Below are 18600 nucleotides of genomic sequence, written 5' to 3'. Positions count from 1 at the left end.
TTACTAAAATTGTGTTCCACCCTAGTGCATTAGCCAACTTAAATTTTGAGTCTATAGATTTTGTAAAAGTCTATCAAATTCTGTCCAAATCGAGTGATATTTAACTGTATGTATTTGGGACAAACCTTTATATATAGCACCCAACACATTTGACGGATTTGATATGGTATCGAAAATTTAGATCTACAAAGTGGTGCAGGGTACAATATAGTCGGCCCAGCCCGACTTTAGACTTTCCTTACTTGTTTTTTACTAACATTGTGTTCCACTTCAGCGCATTAGCCGACTTAAATGTAAAATCTATAAGTATTGCAGAACTCTGTACAGATCTGCTCAGATATACAGAATATATGTGTATGGATTCATATAGCATCCAACACATTGGACGGATTTGATATGGTATCGAAAATGTGGACTTACAAAGTGGTGAAGGGTATAATATAGTCGGCCCCGCCCGACTTTAGACTTTCCTTACTTGTTTTTATATCCCATATGGGCTAACTTACAATTTAGAAGACGATGTTAAGTTTTAAGAATCCTTGCCATTGGCAGGTGTTACCATAACCCAAGTACTTCGATTGTACATTATAGCCTTTACAAGAAATTTCTATGCAATCTATGGTGGAGGGTACATAAGGCCCAACTTACGGCCGTTTATACTTGTTTTGTGCTAAATGTTTTGAATAATTCTTAGCGCTCTTTACACCGAAAAATAGTAAACTGTTTTATAGTTAGAATGAACTACCTCCCACAAAAATTGAACTAAATGTTACTCCACATTTTGAGATTTCCACAAAGCGTTGTTAAAACCGGAAAAATTTAATGCACTGTTGTACTTTTAACCTGCAGTGCACGAAATTACATCATCTCACAGAAAAAAAAAATTAACTAAAAGTAAAGAAGAAAATCATTGGCGCCAAACCATGACCATTTTAACCATACAGTAGTTCATTCTTACTATTTTTGGGAATCGTACGAACATCTTCTTTTCCTTTAGTTCATATTGAACTTATGTGTACGGTCATTGAACTTTATACCCACGTTTAGTTCATAAAATTTTTTGAGACATACTTAAAAAAAGTAAAATTTCATGAAGCTGTGGAAAATTACGAAAATAATAATAATAATTAAATTAAACTATTAGCAAATAATTTTCCAATAAAATAAAGTTAAATTTAGTGTTAGTTTAACTACGGAAATTTTTTTCTGTGTAGATCAGGTTTCATTATGCTGTTTCATTCTTAAGTGTTTCTTTGACTTTGACTATTTTAATTACATTAAACATACAAGGATATTTGAAGTCTCCAGAAGGCGTTTTTTTCAAATTTGCCATCTTCAGTTAAGTATGGACAATACCACTAAAAAAAAACAACAGTAATTTCCTCTAACATCTTTCGTTGGACAGTGTGAAAGAAAAAAACTGGCAAGATAAAAAACTCTGTACCGAGAAAGGCTGAAACAGAACCCGAGCTAAAAACCTACACTTGGCCCACAGCTGCACTTAACACAAAGTAATCAAAAAGTTTTGTTATATTGTGGTAAAAATCACCACCATCACTCCAACTCAATTCCTCAGACAAAGCCATCGTCAGCATTGTCATCATCAGTCTCATTATGGTGATCGCCGACTTCAACATCGTCATCATCATCGAGGCAACAGCAGTTTTCGTTGTGAAAAACTCATACGTACGCTCCAAAAGGGATGCCGCATCATAGAAGTTGAGTATTGCCATTGCTGTTGAAGTTGAAGGTTGACTTGATGACGGACTAACTTGACTTGCAGTTAAAAGTCGCGATGGTGCGTGTATGGGAGAATGTCATGAAAATAAGGAGACAACTCTAGTTGGAAATATTTTTTTTGTCTCTCTTTATTTTTTGTGCAACTAACTTTTAGTTTGCCAGCGACGATGATGATGGCACCAACTGCGTATCATACGGCATCATAGCCCCAACAATTTTTCACAAATATAGAGAAAGTCACTCCTTTTCGTTGGGCATCACCATTTGGTCATCATCATCATCACAGATGATGTGTTGTTGCTCCAGTTGTTACGGAAGTTGATGTAATTTTCTGACCGTCATTAAGTTTCGTCAGACTCTGTTGGAGTGAGTTGACCACATCAATATGGTCATCATTTGTATTGTCAAGCAATTTTGTGGACAATGGGAGAAATGTAAAAAAAAAAATTAAGGAAAGTCTAAAGTCGTGCGGGGCCGACTATATTATACCCTGCATCACTTTGTAAATCCACATTTTCGATACTATATCAAATCCGTCAAATGTGTTGGTTGCTATCTATAAAAGCTTTTGTCCCAAATACATACATTTAAATCTGACTCCATCTGAACAAAATTTATAATTTATAGACTTAACATTTAAGTCGGCTAATGCCCTGGGATGGTAACTATGTTAGTAAAAAACAAGTAAGGAAAGTCTACAGTCGGGCGGGGCCGACTATATTATACCCTGCACCACTTTGTAGATCTAAATTTTCGATACCATATCACATCCGTCAAATGTGTTGGGTGCTATATATAAAGGTTTGTCCCAAATACATACATTTAAATATCACTCGATTTGGACAGAATTTGATAGACTTTTACAAAATCTATAGACTCAAAATTTAAGTTGGTTAATGCACTAGGGTGGAACACAATTTTAGTAAAAAAAATATGGGAAACATTTAAATCTGAAGCAATTTTAAGGAAACTTCGCAAAAGTGTATTTATGATTTATCGCTCGATATATATATATATATATATATATATATATATATATATATATATATATATATATGTATTAGAAGTTTAGGAAAATTAGAGTCATATTTACAACTTTTCGACTAAGCAGTGGCGATTTTACAACGAAAATGTTGGTATTTTGACCATTTTTGTCGAAATCAGCAAAACATATATATGGGAGCTATATCTAAATCTGAACCGATTTCAATCAAATTTGGCATGCATAGCTACAATGCTAATTCTACTTCCTATGCAAAATTTCTACTAAATCGAAGCAAAAAATTGGCCTCTTTAGTCATATGAGTGTAAATCGGGCGAAACTATATATGGGAAATTGGCCCAAAACTCTGGCTTCTAGGCCCATACTAGTTCATACCGGGCGAAAGATATATATGGGAGCTATATCTAAATCTGAATCGATTTCAACCAAGGCGATTGGACTTAAATTGCGACCTAGACTTTGATCACAAAAATGTGTTCACAGACAGACGGACATGGTTATATCGACTTACGGACCCACCCTGAGCATTATTGCCAAAGACACCATGTGTCTATCTCGTCTACTTCTGGGTGTTACAAACATATGCACTAACTTATAATACCCTGTTCCACAGTGTGGCGCAGGGTATAAAAATATGGGAAACATTTTAATTTGCACCAGTTTTGAGGCAACTTCGCAAAAGCGTATTTATGATTTATCGGTCGATAGATAAGTATTAGAAATAAAGGAACATTTGAGTCACTTTTACAAGTTTTTTTAAAAGGAAAATCGGAAAAGCATATATATGGGAGCTAGATCGAAATCTGAACCGATTTCAACCAAACTTGACATGCATACTTAGTATTTTAATTCTACTGCCTGTGCAAAATTTCAAGTAAATCGGACTAAAGCTTTGAACTCTGTGGTCATATGACGGAAAATCGGGCAAAAGATATATATGGGAGCTATATCTAAATCTGAACCGATTTCAATAAAATTTGGCACACTTGACTACACTACTAATTGTACTCCTAGTGCAAAATTTCAACTAATTTGGACTAAAACTCTGGCTTCTGGGACCATATAAGTGAATATCGGGCGAAAGATGTAATGGGTGATTCTTTTGAGGTTAGGATTTTCATGCATTAGTATTTGACAGATCACGTGGGATTTCAGACATGGTGTCAAAGAGAAAGATGCTCAGTATGCTTTGACATTTCATCATGAATAGACTTACTAACGAGCAACGCTTGCAAATCATTGAATTTTATTACCAAAATCAGTGTTCGGTTCGAAATGTGTTTATCGACAAATTTTGTTCAGCGATGAGGCTCATTTCTGGTTGAATGGCTACGTAAATAAGCAAAATTGCCGCATTTGGAGTGAAGAGCAACCAGAAGCCGTTCAAGAACTGCCCATGCATCCCGAAAAATGCACTGTTTGGTGTGGTTTGTACGCTGGTGGAATCATTGGACCGTATTTTTTCAAAGATGCTGTTGGACGCAACGTTACGGTGAATGGCGATCGCTATCGTTCGATGCTAACAAACTTTTTGTTGCCAAAAATGGAAGAACTGAACTTGGTTGACATGTGGTTTCAACAAGATGGCGCTACATGCCACACAGCTCGCGATTCTATGGCCATTTTGAGGGAAAACTTCGGAGAACAATTCATCTCAAGAAATGGACCGGTAAGTTGGCCACCAAGATCATGCGATTTGACGCCTTTAGACTATTTTTGTGGGGCTACGTCAAGTCTAAAGTCTACAGAAATAAGCCAGCAACTATTCCAGCTTTGGAAGACAACATTTCCGAAGAAATTCGGGCTATTCCGGCCGAAATGCTCGAAAAAGTTGCCCAAAATTGGACTTTCCGAATGGACCACCTAAGACGCAGCCGCGGTCAACATTTAAATGAAATTATCTTCAAAAAGTAAATGTCATGGACCAATCTAACGTTTCAAATAAAGAACCGATGAGATTTTGCAAATTTTATGCGTTTTTTTTTTTTAAAAAGTTATCAAGCTCTTAACAAATCACCCTTTATATGAGAGCTATATCTCAATCTGAACCGATTTCAATCAAATTTGGCACACCTGACTATAGGTGCAAATTTTCAAGCAAATTAGGGTAAAACTTTGGCTTCTGGGGCTATATAAGTCCATATCGGGAAAAAGATATATATGCCATATATAGAGCTATATCTAAATCTGAACCGATTTCAATCAAATTTTGCACACTTGACTATACGACCAAGTGTTATGTTTGTGCAAAATTGCAAGCAAATCAGGGTACAACTCTGGCTTTTGGGGCCATATAAGTGCATATCGGGCGAAACATATATATGGCAGCTATAGCTAAATCTGTACCGATTTCTTCCAAAATCAATAGGGTTCTATTCTGACCCAAAACAGGAACTTGTGCAAAATTTGAAGGCGATTGGACTTAAACTGCGACCTAAACTTTGATCACAAAAATGTGTTCACAGACAGACGGACGGACGGACATATGGACGATCAGGGAACCACGCTGAGCATTATTGCCAAAGACACCATGTGTCTATATCGTATCCTTCTGGGTGTTGCAAGCACCCATTCCACAGGTAGGCGCATGGTATAAAAATAATACCATGCGTCAATAATATAAAAATAAATCTGGGGATCAGTTTATATGGGGGCTATATATAATTATGGACCGATGTCGACCAATTTTTGCATGGTTTTTAGAGATCATATACTAACACCACGTACCAAATTTCAGCCGGATCGGATGAAATTTGTTTCTCTTAGAGGCTCTGCAAGCCAAATCTGGGGATCGGTTTATATGGGGGCTATATATAATTATGAACCGATGTGGACCAATTTTTGCATGGTTCTTAAAGACCATATACTGACACCATGTACCGATTTTCAGCCGGATCGGATGAAACTTGCTTCTCTTAGGGGCTCTGCAAACCAAATCTGGGGATCGGTTTATATGGGGGCTATATATAATTATGGACCGATGTAGAATTTTTGCATGGTTGTTAGAGGCCATATACTAACACCATGTAGTAAGCTACACCGTGGTGCAATGGTTAGCATGCCCGCCTTGTATACACGGTCGTGGGTTCGATTCCTGCTACGACCGAACACCAAAAAGTTTTTCAGCGGTGGATTATCCCACCTCAGTAATTCTGGTGACATTTCTGAGGGTTTCAAAGCTTCTCTAAGTGGTTTTACTGGAATGTGGAACGCCGTTCGGACTCGGCTATAAAAAGGAGGTCCCTTGTCATTGAGCTTAACATGGAATCGGGCAGCACTCAGTGATAAGAGAGAAGTTCACCAATATGGTATCACAATGGACTGAATAGTCTAAGTGAGCCTGATACTTCGGGCTGCCACCTAACCTAACCTAACCTAACACCATGTACCAAATTTCAGCTGGATCGGATGAAATTTGCTTCTCTTAGAGGCTCCACAAGCCAAATCTGAGCGTTGGTTTATATGGGGGCTATACGTAAAAGTGGTCCGATATGGCCCATTTGCAATACCATCTGACCTACATCAATAGCAACTACTTGTGCCAAGTTTCAAGTCGATAGCTTGTTTCGTTCGGAAGTTAGCGTGATGTGAACAGACGGACATGCTTAGATCGACTCAGAATTTCACCACGACCCAGAATATATATACTTTATGGGGTCTTAGAGCAATATTTCGATGTGTTACTATGGTGGAGGGTATAAAAAAAATCATGTGTGTTAACAGAAAACTTTTTGGAAGCCGTTGTTGTATAGCAAATTAAAAAGAGGGTCCTATGATCCCATCTCTATTCAATCTAACACTCTGCGACTCTATTAAGTATTAGAGCATACTCCTCCATAGTGGTGCAATGGTTAGCAGAGGATGAAGCCGCCGAGTCGCGCCGCCGACCATTTTTTGCCAGTCGTCGCCGCCGCCGAATATGTCGACTCATCGCGACTCAAATTTAGCCGCCAATTAATCGAAAATATCGGTTTAAATAAAAAAAATGTATTAATAATTGTCGTAGTTTTTTCAAAAATTTGAGCATTTCACCCCCAATCAAGCTATTTCAAAGTGTTATAATTATTTTGCAAACATTTAGTTCAGAAAATTTTAATGAAATGTAAATTTGATTGTAAGATTGGTTGTACAACCAATCTCATTACCATTCGAATAACTTCAAATTGATTTTATAATGGATAATTGTCCGCCGCCGAAGAGACTTATTTATATCGGCTTAGCCGTCAAGCCGCCGCCGACAAAAATGGGTCGGCTTCATTCTCTGATGGTTAGCATGCCCGCCTTGCATATACAAGGTCGTGGGTTCGAACCCAGTTTCCACCCAAAAGTTTTTCAGCGGTGGATTATCCCACCTCAGTATGTTAATTATGGTGACATTTCTGAGTGTTTCGAAGCTTCTCTAAGTGGTTTCACTGCAATGTGGAACGCCGTTCGGACTCGGCTATAAAAAGGAGGTCCCTTATTATTGAGCATAACATCGAGTCGGGCAGCATTCAGTGATAAGAGAGAAGTTCACCATAGTGGTATCACAATGGACTGAATAGTCTAAGTGAGTCTGAAATATCGGGCTGCCACCAGGGATCCGGAGCGGTCCATTTTTTTCGCTCCGCTCCGCTCCCGCTCCGGAGAAAAAAAAACCGCTCCGCTCCGAGAAAAAAAAATCGCTCCGCTCCGCTCCACGCTCCGCTCCGCTCCTCTTCGAGAAAATTATAGTACAAACATTGTATTATTTGTTCAATTGAGTTTTATTTTATTTAGAAAAAATCGGCGGTACATATATGGGAGCTATAGCTAAATCTGAACAGATTTCGATGATTTTTTGCACATATAGTTAGTGCTATAGAAGATTACATTTCGCCAACTTTGAGTAAGATCGGTTGATAAATAAGGGTTTTATGACCTAATTTGACAAAATCGGGCGATACATATATATGGGACCTATATCTAAATCTGAACCGATTTCGATGAAATTTTCAGACCTAAAGGGTGATACAGAAGATTATTTTGTGCTAAATTTGACGACGATCGGTTAGTAAAAAAAGTGCAACGTGACCCCATTTGTCGAAATCGGGCAATACATATATATATGGGAGCTATATCTAAATTTGATCCGATTTCTTCCAAATTCAGTAACGTTCGTCCTTGTGCCCAAAAAAACTCTCTGTACCCAATTTCATCAAAATTGGTTAATAATTGCGACCGAAATCCTGTGAACAACAAATACATGGACAGACGGACGGATGGACGGACGGACGCCAAGCGCTAGATCGACTCAGGAGGTGATTCTGAGTCGATCGGTATATATTTTATGGGGTCTAAAATCAATATTTCTTGTAGGCACATTTTTTGGCAGATCAAACTTGTTATACCCTAACCACTATGTGGTTTAGGGTATAATGACTTTAAAACAATGTGTTGAAATATTTTATTAATTTTGAAGATTTTTTTAGAAATATTAAATCCATTTTTACTTCATTAAAGGAAGCATTCTAGGAAGCATATGTTAATTTTTCATTTTTTTAGATTTTTTTCGTCAGTTGTTATCAAAATCCTTAAAAACGAGTTAACGAGTTATTTTTTTCCATATTAAGACTCCACTTCCAGTAGAAATTATGCTATGTTTCAAGTAAAAAGCGTCTTTAAAATAAAGTGTTGAAAAACATGTCTTATTTTTTAACGATTTTTTGCTTTGTAGGCAAGATGCAAAAAGGAAACAAATTTAAAGACAATTATTAAAGTCAAAAATTTTATCTTTCATGTTATGATACACATTTTTAAGTAAAATCACTTAATTATAAGGACATTACAACTTCATTCAAAAGTTTATTGCCTTTTGGACAAGAAAAGAAGTATATACAGCACTAAGTTCGGCCGGGCCGAACCTTAAATACCCACCACCATGAACCAAATATTAGGGTTTCCTTTGAAATTTTAGGAGGGCTTGAGGACTTGAGGACACTTCCCGAAGATAAATTTAAAGATTTCACCTATGAGGACTATATCAGATTCTGGATTTATAAGAACCATTTTTGTTTGAGTTTTAGAGGAATCATTAACATCTCTTGTAAGTGTGCAAGAAAATTATAAAATAACGTCTTGATTTGAAATCTTAAATATGTAGAAGTAAAATCTGGAAATTTTACATTGAGTTTCAAGCAATTCAAGTGAAGTCGGTCTATATGGAGGCATTACCAAATGGACCGAGCCTAAAATACCAGAATATTTACAATTTCAGGCAAATCAGATAAAAATTACGGTTTCTAGAAACCCAAGGAGTTAAATCGGGAGATCGTTCTTATGGGGCTATACTAAAACATGGACCGCTACTCACCGTTTTCGGCACACCTCTTTATGACCCGAAAATACCTCTAGATTTCCAATTTCAGGCAAATAGGATAAAAACTTCGGATTCTAGAAGCCCAAGAAGTAAAATCGGAAATCGGTCTATATGGGGGCTATACCAAAATATGGGCCGATACTCACCATTTTCAGCACACCTCTTTATGGTCCGAAAATACCCCTAGATTTCCAATTTCAGACAAATTGGATAAAAAATACGCTTTCTATAAGCCCAAGACCCCAAATCGGAAGGTCGTTTTATATGGGGACCATACCAAAACATAGACCGATACTCACCATTTTTGGCACACCTCTTTACGGTCATAAAATACCTCCAGATTTCAAATTTCAGGCAAATTGGATAAAAAATACGATTTCTATAAGCCCAAGACCCCAAATCGGGAGGTCGGTTTATATGGGGACTATATCAAAACCTGGACCGATATAACCCATCTTCGAACTTGACCTGCCTGCAGACAAAAGACGAGGTTGTGCAAAATTTCAGCACGATTGCTTCATTATTGAAGACTGTAGCGTGATTACAACAGACAGACAGACGGACAGACAGACAGACAGACGGACAGACGGACATCGTTATATCGTCTTAGAATTTCTCCCTGATCAAGAATATATATACTTTATATATTCGGAAATCGATATTTCGATGTGTTACAAACGGAATGACAAACTTATTATACCCCCGTCACCATTCTATGGTGATGGGTATAAAAAACTTTATTTTAGAGAAATGCGTCTTCCATGTTAAGCAAAATTTGCATTCTTATTCTAAGGACATGGAATCTTTGACTTCACGACAATATTTTTTTCAGTGTAGAAAACTAAAAAATTAAATATAAATAAGATCGTTTAATTGCATTTATTTGACGTTCATTACAAACATCATTGTAGTAATACGGGATGAAATTGATCGAAAGTACTGTTGTTACTTTTACAACACATACTAGATATATATTTTGACATTCGCCGTTTTTGAAAACAATTACTAAAAACACGTTGTGTTTTCCCCAATGTACGTACGTACAAAAATACATATCGTACATTTTAAACGTTTACTCACACTACGCTAAGTACTAGCTAAATTTGAAATTACCTACACAGTGTAATTTCAAAGTTACACATTTCATTCAAGTAATATTTTATTCGGAGCGGAGCGGTTTTTCATTTGGAAACCGCTCCGCTCCCGCTCCGCTCCGGATTTTAAGAAATGCCGCTCCCGCTCCGCTCCCGCTCCGGCAAAAAAGGGCTTGCTTGCTCCCTGGCTGCCACTATACCTAACCTAACCATACTCCTCCACTGTGCTATTGCCTCAACTCGCGTACTACATTTGTGACCCACAAGCAAATGACAACATTTTGCATTAACGTTCCTAGGCTAGTTTGCCATTAGTCAAATCAAATTCCAAACTACAATGACATTGTCACTGCAAAAACAGCAAGGAAACATTACAGAGAAAAACTGCAGCAAGACTTCGCTGAAAAAAAAAACGAATGAAAATGGAAAGGAAATTAAAGTTTGGTGTGGTCAAGTTTTTATGTTCGCTTCATTTTTGGTTGCAGATCAAATCGATTTATGATGCTACTGATGACGCACATCTATTTTGCCTGACATATTTATGATTAATGCTTGAAGTTGCAAGAGTGGCTAGTTTATATTAAGCTCACGAACAGCTCAAGATATCACATATTGAACGAAACAAACAAAAAACGGATATTAAGTTGTTTTGGTCAGCGAATCAAATGAATCTGTTTTGTTTTATATCTTTTCTTGAATTTATGGAAAATGCATCAAAGCATGCTTTAGGTGAAGTATAAAAAATTAATTAGCTTATGGTGATTTCTTTTGGGAAAAAGTGTTCTATAAAAATGGTAACACGTTTCATGGTGTTACCACAATGTTGCCGAAACCCCCTACAAAGATCACACTGTCTGCGAACACAAATGTGCAACAATGATACATAATCCAAAAAACCAAGTGGTTTGTAAACAAAAAAAAAAAAATCCCTAATTTTTTTGATTGTTGTGAACAACCAGCGTTGCCAATTTAGCTTTTTTCCCGCTAGATTTGGCTTTTTTTGAAGACGTTTAGCGGGGAAAAAATGCATTTAGCTTTTAGCTTTTTTTCTGGCTTTTTTTCATGACCCTTTTAGCTATTTTTGGCTTTTTTTATTTTCGAGATGTTCTTATTGCAATATGGATAAAACTTCGATTTTATCTAAGCCTTGCAGCAAATACACCTTGTTGTAAAGTTTTTTCCTCGTATTCATAAAAGTTATCGTAAACTTTAAATCTACTATTACCATACAAATTCCTTATATAAAATGTCAGTAAATTATTAGGAACATTAGCATTTGACTCGTTTATTCTTTTTATGTTATTATAATATTTCAAAGTTATTATGATATTACTAAATTAAAATAGTAGATGTGAATTGCTTTGTATACTGAAAAAATATTGTCGTGAGACCAAAGATTTCATGTCCTTAAAATTCGAACGCGAATTTTGGTTATAATAGCATTTGTGAATTTCTCTTATATAAACTGTTTTCCTTGTCCAAAAGCCGATAAAGTCGTTTTGTCCTTATACGAGTAGTTGTGATTCAACTTAAAAATCGGTATCTTTTCATGAAAGAAGACTAGGGTCAAATCTAAAAATTTCTTAAAATTAATGATATAGTCTTTAAATTTATGGATTTTTTGTATCTTGACCACAAACTAAAAATAGCGTTCAAAAATAGAAGAGGTTTTTCAACATTTTATTCTTATTAAAGTCGAGTCTGAATTTGGAAATTTAAGTTGTCGTTAGCACGTTTTTAAAGCACTGTGATAGCTCATGAAGAAAAAGTGAAAAAAACGAATGAATTCAAATTTGACTCAGAATCAATACCAAAATCATTAGTGTACAAAATCTTTGGAACCGAACATAGAAATAATAAGGGAAATAAAGTTTTGAATGTGGTATTATTTTTTTAACATCAAAAAAATGCAATAAAAAAATTCGTAGTGATAGGATCGAAACAAATCTGCTATTTATTAATGAAATGGATTTACATTTACGAAAATTGGACAACAATAGGTTTGTATGGGAAGTTTGCGAAAAAAGTTATTCAGTATAAACTTGCAAGACAGTTAGAATGGGTTTTATTCTCTTGGGTAAAATTAGGAGAATTGTACACTTTCACGAATTTATGATTAATTCGGTTAAAATATATAATATATTGATATTTTCTAATGCAGTTCTATGTGAAATTGTGCAATATATCACACATTGGACTTGTTGATGATTAACCAGCTGATAATTGCAAGTTTACTGGGAAAATGTTTTTACTAGGAAAAATTTGTGATAGTAATCAAAATGTATCGAGTACGCAAATAGAGCTAATATGACATAGATTTTCTTACAGTCTCACAGAAAATGGAATAAAAATTAACACAATTAAAATAATATGCATTTTAAGTGAAATAAAGCCTTAAAGTTGGTTAAATTTCAATCAAAAATGTGACAAAAAGATTTAGCTTTTTTTATTTTTTAAATTTTTAGCTTTTTTTGGCTAGTTTTTTGGACAAATCTAGCGGTTTTTGGTGAAACAATTCTGGCAACGCTGTGAACAACTATCATTAGAAAAATGCATTTGCTTTTTTCTTTTATTTTAGATATATTTAATCAGTCGTGGGGAAGAAATTGAGAAGCAATCACAATACACGCGTCATACACTTTCCCATGGCTGAATAAGGAGGTTGAATCAGGATAACAAAAACAACAAATTTCAATATGTTGTTTACATTTTAAAAAGGCAAAATCAGCTGATAAAAGAATTGTATGGCATTGGTAAAAGTGGCAATTATTTATTCTTTCAATTGGCCTGAAAAAATAATTCAAATCCAGAGAAAAAGAAAGGTTCAAATTTAATTGCGTCACCTATGAGTGATTGTGAAGTGGATAATTCATCCGAGGAACGCCGATATGCATAAGACTATAATACCCACCAAATTTAAGAATGAAAGTCAGTCAAATGGATCTTCGCCATCTATTAACAAAACCAGTATATGATGCAGTTTAAAAACTGATATGCTTGGCAGCGTTGCCAGAATTGTTTCACCAAAAACCGCTAGATTTGTCCAAAAAACTAGCCAAAAAAAGCTAAAAAATTTAAAAAAATAGCTAGAAAAAAAGCTAAATTTTTTTGTATCAAAAGTCACATTTTTGATTGAAATTTAACCAACTTTAAGGCTTTATTTCACTTAAAATGCATATTATTTTAATTGTGTTAATTTTTATTCCATTTCTGTGAGACTGTAAGAAAATCTATGTCATATTAGCTCTATTTGCGTACTCGATACATTTTGATTACTATCACAAATTTTTCCTAGTAAAAACATTTTCCCAGTAAACTTGCAATTATCAGCTGGTTAATCATCAACAAGTCCAATGTGTGATATATTGCACAATTTCACATAGAACTGCATTAGAAAATATCAATATATTATATATTTTAACCGAATTAATCATAAATTCGTGAAAGTGTACAATTCTCCTAATTTTACCCAAGAGAATAAAACCCATTCTAACTGTCTTGCAAGTTTATACTGAATAACTTTTTTCGCAAACTTCCCATACAAACCTATTGTTGTCCAATTTTCGTAAATGTAAATCCATTTCATTAATAAATAGCAGATTTGTTTTGATCCTATCACTACGAATTTTTTTATTGCATTTTTTTGATGTTAAAAAAATAATACCACATTCAAAACTTTATTTCCCTTATTATTTCTATGTTCGGTTCCAAAGATTTTGTACACTAATGATTTTGGTATTGATTCTGAGTCAAATTTTAATTCATTCGTTTTTTTCACTTTTTCTTCATGAGCTATCACAGTGCTTTAAAAACGTGCTAACGACAACTTAAATTTCCAAATTCAGACTCGACTTTAATAAGAATAAAATGTTGAAAAACCTCTTCTATTTTTGAACGCTATTTTAGTTTGTGGTCAAGATACAAAAAATCCATAAATTTAAAGACTATATCATTAATTTTAAGAAATTTTTAGATTTGACCCTAGTCTTCTTTCATGAAAAGATACCGATTTTTAAGTTGAATCACAACTACTCGTATAAGGACAAAACGACTTTATCGGCTTTTGGACAAGGAAAACAGTTTATATAAGAGAAATTCACAAATGCTATTATAACCAAAATTCGCGTTCGAATTTTAAGGACATGAAATCTTTGGTCTCACGACAATATTTTTTCAGTATACAAAGCAATTCACATCTACTATTTTAATTTAGTAATATCATAATAACTTTGAAATATTATAATAACATAAAAAGAATAAACGAGTCAAATGCTAATATTCCTAATAATTTACTGACATTTTATATAAGGAATTTGTATGGTAATAGTAGATTTAAAGTTTACGATAACTTTTATGAATACGAGGAAAAAACTTTACAACAAGGTGTATTTGCTGCAAGGCTTAGATAAAATCGAAGTTTTATCCATATTGCAATAAGAACATCTCGAAAATAAAAAAAGCCAAAAAAAAGCCATATTGCAATAAGAACATCTCGAAAATAAAAAAAGCCAAAAATAGCTAAAAGGGTCATGAAAAAAAGCCAGAAAAAAAGCTAAAAGCTAAATGCATTTTTTTTCCCCGCTAAACGTCTTCAAAAAAAGCCAAATCTAGCGGGAGAAAAGCTAAATTGGCAACGCTGGTGCTTGATATTTTGGGTCTGGAATATGTTATCAAGATACTCAAGTCATCTTTGAACAATTCTCCAGCTATGAATGCGCGAGTTTGTTTGAGATGCATTTGCTATGCAGTGTCATTTGGAGAGCTGCAATCACCATAAACATATGATTTTGACATCTTAAAATTTTGTCGAAATAAAAAAATTGTAATCATATGGCCCATGATTTAACCTTCTTGTTCAGCCATGCACTTTCCTTTGTATTTTCAACCACGCTATTATTCTGGCCGAAGAAAAAAGTGTCTTCAAAAACTGTTTAAATGTGCAACGCAAAATGGGTTCCAATTTTGGTCTTGCCAATCTAACGTGCACATTTTGGATAAGCTGTACTGGATTTTCCAATCACATATGTGTATTTCTATGGCAGTGTTGCCAGTATTTTTCTAGCACTTGTCCCCAAATTATGATGTTTTCGTCCCCACCTTAAATTTAAATTCCTCACAAAAATCCACAATACATTTTTGACAATTTTGGTGATCGTCTTCCAAATGCTCGCATTTATGAATGAATAAAGAAATAAGATTTTGACAAAATTTTATATATCGAAATAAAATGTTGACAAAATTTCCTATATAGAAAAAAATTAAGAAATTTTTCTATATAGAAAAAAAAATATTTTTGACAAAATATTCTATATAGAAATACAATTTTGACAAAATTGTTTTTATAGAAATAAAATGTTGACAAAATTGTCTGTATAAAAATAAAACTTTGACAAAATTTTCTATATAGAAATAAAATTTTGACAAAATTGTCTGTATAAAAATAAAACTTTGACAAAATTTTCTATATAGAAATAAAACTTTGACAAAATTTTCTATTGAAAACAAATTTACAAAATTTTCTATAGGAATAGGTTAGGTTAGGTCAGGTGGCAGCATGATGTATCAGGCTCACTTAGACTATTCAGTACATTGTGATACCACATTGGTGAACTTCTCTCTTATCACTGAGTGCTGCCCGATTCCATGTTAAGCTCAATGACAAGGAACCTCCTTTTAATAGCCGGCGATCCACATTGCAGTGAAACTTAGAGAAGCTTAGAGAAGCTTTGAAGCACTCACATATTACTGAGGTGGGATAATCCACCGCTGAAAACCTTTTTGGAGTTCGGTCGAAACAGGAATCGAACCCACGACCTTGTGTATGCAAGGCAGGCATGTTAACCATTGCACCACGGTGGCTTCTATAGGAATAAAAATGTGACAAAATTTTCTAAAGAAATAAAATTGTTACAAAATTTTTTATTGAAATAAAATTGTTACAAATTTTTTTTATTGAAATAAAATTTTGACAAAATTTTCTATAGGAATAAAATTTTGACAAAATTTTCTATAGGAATAAAATTGTGACAAAATTTTCTATAGGAATAAAATTTTGACACAATTTTCTACAGAAATAAAATTATGACAAAATTTTCTATAGAAATAAAATTGTGACAAAATTATATATAGAAAAAAACATTACAAAATTTTCTATAGGAATAAAATTTTGACAAAATTTTCTATGGGAATAAAATTTTGACAAAACTTTGTATTGAAATAAAATTTTGACAAATTTGTCTATAGAAATAAAATTGTGGAAAAATTTACTATAGAAATAAAATTGTGACAAACTTTTCTATAGGAATAAAATTTTGACAAAATTTTCTACAGAAATAAAATTATGACAAAATTTTCTATAGAAATAAAATTGTGACAAAATTATACATAGAAAAAAACATTACAAAATTTTCTGTAGGGATAAAATTTTGACAAAATTTTCTATGGGAATACAATTGTGACAAAATATTCTATAGAAATAACATTTTGACAAAATTTTCTATAGAAATAAAATTTTAACAAAACTTTCTATTGAAATAAAATTTTGACTAAATTTTCGATAGAAATAAAATTTTTACAAAATTTTCTATAGAAATAAAATTTTTACAAAATTTTCTATAGAAATCAAATTTTGACAAAACTTTGTATTGAAATAAAATTTTGACAACATTGTCTATAGAAATAAAATTGTGGCAAAATTTACTATAGAAATAAAATTTTGACAAAATTTTCTATATAAATAAAATTGTAACAAAATTTACTATAGAAATAAAATTTTGATAAAATTTTCTATATAAATAGAGTTTTGGAAAAATTTCCTTTAGAAATAAATTTTTGTTAAAAAAGATTAAACCGAAATCTCGAAATCCCCAACTCAAAAATTTCGTCCCCATTCACAAAAAAATATTCCCAATATGGGAGAAAATCCGCAATACTGGCAACACGGGCCTAGAGTGAAACATAATATGTTTGAACAATACAAACAATATTTTGTTTGGACCAATCCTGAAAATATATATGTATGCTTGAAGGAAAATATGTTTGGGGTATATCCCTACGGGAAATGGAGCAACCACAGAACTGGTACAGGGCTAGAGCCTGGTGTGTATGGACCAGTCCCAGTTCTGGTCACAACGTATGGAAGGGGCCAGTCACTTTAACATGGGTTTGTCATTGACGGGGTAAATTTACATTTTGGGACTCGTCTTGGACTTATCCCAAAGGACACGTCCTGGGACAATTTAACGTGAGCACCCCATAGACAGGTCCTCAGGACAAACTCTTAGAAATCTGTTTCAATTTGGCCATTCCAATCTAAACTTTTGAAACAGGATATTTTGATAATTTTATTTTACTAAATGTGAAAATGCTTGATATTAAATCTTAATGGATCTAAGGTTTTAATATCAAACGAGTACGGAAATAAATAAATTAAGACTATTAAAAAATTGCAACTAACTAGTGCACAGGTACCAATTCTGTGATATGTCCGTCAGTGGCAATTTGCACCTATTTCCGGTAGGGATGTTACAGAAGCGATATTTTGAGGGTGTAGTTATATATCAACAAACTGACTAACAGGTTGGCTGATAAGTCCCCGGTCTGACACAGAGATGGCGTCGCTAGTATTAACGGCATATTATTTTTATATAGCAACAACCTTCAAATGATTCGTGTCAAAATTTGACGTCTGTAAGTCAATTAGTTTGTGAGATAGAGCGTCTTTTGTGAAGCAACTTTTGTTATTGTGAAAAAAATAGAAAAAAGGAATTTCGTGTTTTGATTAAATACTGTTTTCTGAAGGGAAAAAATACGGTGGAAGCAAAAACTTTGTTTGATAATGAGTTTCCTGACTCTGCCCCAGGAAAATCAACAATAAATGATTGGTGTGCAAAATTCAAGCGTGGTGAAATGAGCTCGGAGGACGGTGAACGCAGTGGACGCCCGAAAGAGGTGGTTACCGACGAAAACATAAAAAAAAAAATCCACAAAATGATCTTGAATGACCGTAAAATGAAGTTGATCGAGATAGCAGAGACCTTAAAGATATCAAAGGAACGTGTTGGACATATCATTCATCAATATTTGGATATGCGGAAGCTCTGTGCAAAATGGTTGCCGCGCGAGCTCACATTTGACCAAAAACAACAACGTGTTGATGATTCTGAGCGGTGTTTGCAGCTATTAACTCGTAATACACCCGAGTTTTTCCGTCGATATGTGACAATGGATGAAACATGGCTCCATCACTACACTCCTAAGTCCAATCTACAGTCGGCTGAGTGTACAGCGACCGGGGAACCGTCTCCGAAGCGTGGAAAGACTCAAAAGTCCGCTGGCAATGTAATGTCCTCTGTTATTTGGGATGCGCATGGAATAATTTTTATCGATTATCTTGAGAAGGGAAAAACCATCAACAGTGACTATTA

Source organism: Haematobia irritans, chromosome 3 (assembly GCF_050003625.1).
Source record: "Haematobia irritans isolate KBUSLIRL chromosome 3, ASM5000362v1, whole genome shotgun sequence".
In the NCBI taxonomy this organism is placed as follows: domain Eukaryota; kingdom Metazoa; phylum Arthropoda; class Insecta; order Diptera; family Muscidae; genus Haematobia; species Haematobia irritans.
Note: the sequence above shows the minus strand (reverse complement) of the source record.